The sequence below is a fragment of the Alexandromys fortis genome, unplaced genomic scaffold (genome assembly GCF_014885135.2).
Source record: "Alexandromys fortis isolate MF-2015 unplaced genomic scaffold, M_Fortis_MF-2015_v1.1 scaffold_198, whole genome shotgun sequence".
In the NCBI taxonomy this organism is placed as follows: Eukaryota; Metazoa; Chordata; class Mammalia; order Rodentia; family Cricetidae; genus Alexandromys; species Alexandromys fortis.
The window spans coordinates 2,631,209-2,633,594 of record NW_026068111.1 but is presented as its reverse complement, the minus strand read 5'-3'; positions in this window follow the sequence as shown (position 1 = coordinate 2,633,594).

Genomic DNA, 2,386 nt, shown 5'->3' with positions numbered 1-2,386 from the left:
TCATTTCCCACCCCAGGGTTCCATTTGTCTTCAGTAATCAATCACAGAATCTCTGCTGATGCCTGGGGGCTTGAGGGTGGGGTGGTTAGCATCCAGGCCCCGAGGCACCTAAACTAGATAGGACAGTCTAGTGGCCAGCCAGTTGTCCCTGCCTGGAGTTGCCTATTTAATCTCTCACCCCTAGTTCCATGTTAACTTGCAGGAGGAGGTGTCATCTGAAGTGAGCCCTCAAAAAGACTTAAGGAAAAGGAAGGGACCCAGACCCCGGAGCTTTTAGAAGCCGATGAATGAAAAACAAACAAAAAAGAAAAGACAGGATGGCTCCTAGGTGCGGTGGAGAAGAAAGTTTATTGTAGATAAAAGGAAACCGGGCAGAGGTAGGGACAGTCCAAGAGAGGGGAGGGGAAGGGAGAAAGAAGAGAGGGGAACCAAGCGCATCAGCCAGGAGGCCCAAAAGAGTAGATGAAAAGACCGGGTAAGCTCTGTGTCCCTGGGACACTCAACAGAGAAGAGCTGCAGGTCACCACACCCCATGCTGGTTCACCAGAGGAACATGTTCCCAGACACGGGGCAGTATCCCCCTTTATGGCTGTCAGGGAGTCTGTCACACCTTCTGGGTACAGGCAGGATAAGGGTGGAGGACGTGGCTGGAAGGGAGGATGCTTCCCGCCATGATCGTGAGGGATGCATCTATGCTGGTTTGGAGAGAGAGTGTGGCAGGTGTGCTCACGGGGCAGGTGTAGTTTTGGGCTTCTGGCCTATTCCACCACTTGGTGAGCAGGTGCTAAGAAACAGCAAGACCTCCCTCCCCCACGCACGTGCTGTGTGCACTGCCTGGTGATGTGTGGGATACCGCGAAGCAACAGAGCCCGGGCAGCCCAGCCAGGGAGGGAAGATTAATTTGGGATGGTTACAAGTGTCTCCTGGAGCCATTCTGCAAACCAGGAGGGAGGCCCAGGCTACAGAGATCCATTCACGGGGCTTCTGAATGACTAATGGCTATGGAGACATAATGTCCACCAAGTCACATCCGATTCTGTATTTAACGTTTAAATATTTAATTAATTAAATGTGCCAAATATTTAATTAAACACCATCAAAGCCACCAAGACATTGCACTGTGCATAATTCAAAGGCAAGCCAGCCTTCTCTTTAGGTTCCCACTCTCCCCCTAGAGTGGGGTCAGTCCTTCTGTCTGAAGGGAAGATAGCAGTTTGAGCCCAATTCTGAGACTCAGGACACCGCATGGTTGGACACTGGTACATGCTCAGAAATCAGGCTGGCTCAAACAGGTCTCCTTGTCCATCCCTCCTTTTCCTTTCCCCTCCTCTCTCTCTTTCCTTCCTTCCTTCCCTCCTGTTACACAGATTTTCTTTATTTAGCTCTGGATGGCATAGAATTCTGATCCTCCTGCCTCAGTAGGCATCACTCACCCTCCCTGTGAAAACAGTACCATCTCCTTGCTTGGGGGGGGACACAACTTCTTCTCTCATGTCTAACTCCATTCTCCCAGCCCAGTCTCCTCAAACCTAGCCTGTTGGTGATTTCTCACTAGCGTCACATATGTTGGTTTTAGAATGGGCACACACGAGCTGGGTGCGGTGGCACACACCTTTAGTCCCAGCATTTGGAAATGCAGACATGGGTGGATCTCTGTGAGTTTGAGGCCAGCCTGGTGTCTACATAGTGAGTTCCAAGACAGCCTGAGCTACACAGTGAGACTGTATCTTGAAAAAAAAACAAAACAGAGCTGGAGAGATGACTCATTGGTTAAGAGCACTAACAGCTCTTCCAGAGGACCCGGGTTCAATTCCCAGCCCCACATGGTAGCTAACAACTGTCTCTAACTCCAAGATCTGACACCCTCACACAGACATACATGCAGGGAAAATACCAATGCAAATGAAATAAAGGTAAATAATTCATTAAAAAAAACCCAACCTACCAACCAACCAAACAAACAAACAAAATGAGCAGATACATAACCAAAACCCACCCAATAGCATGATCCTAGAACATCCATGTTTCCAGTAGGAAGGAAGTGTCCTTTTTCCACTAGGATTTTCTGTTTTCTTTTTTAGGATAATGTAGCTTTATGAACATTTTTAAAAAGGCGTATTTTATTAGTTATATGCATATGTTTATGTGCACAGGAGTGCAGTACCTGAGGAGGCCTGAAGAGAGTGCAGGATCCCACTGGAGTAAGAGTTCCAGTCAGTTACAAGCTAGCTGCTCAGGATTGGTGCTAAGCACTAAACTTAACTCCTTTGAAAGAGTTATAGACACTCTTAACTGCTGAACTATCTTGTTAGTCTCATGAACTCTTTATGTAGCCTAGACTGGTCTCAAATCAGTCCCCCGCCTCAGTGTAGTCCTGGGATTACAA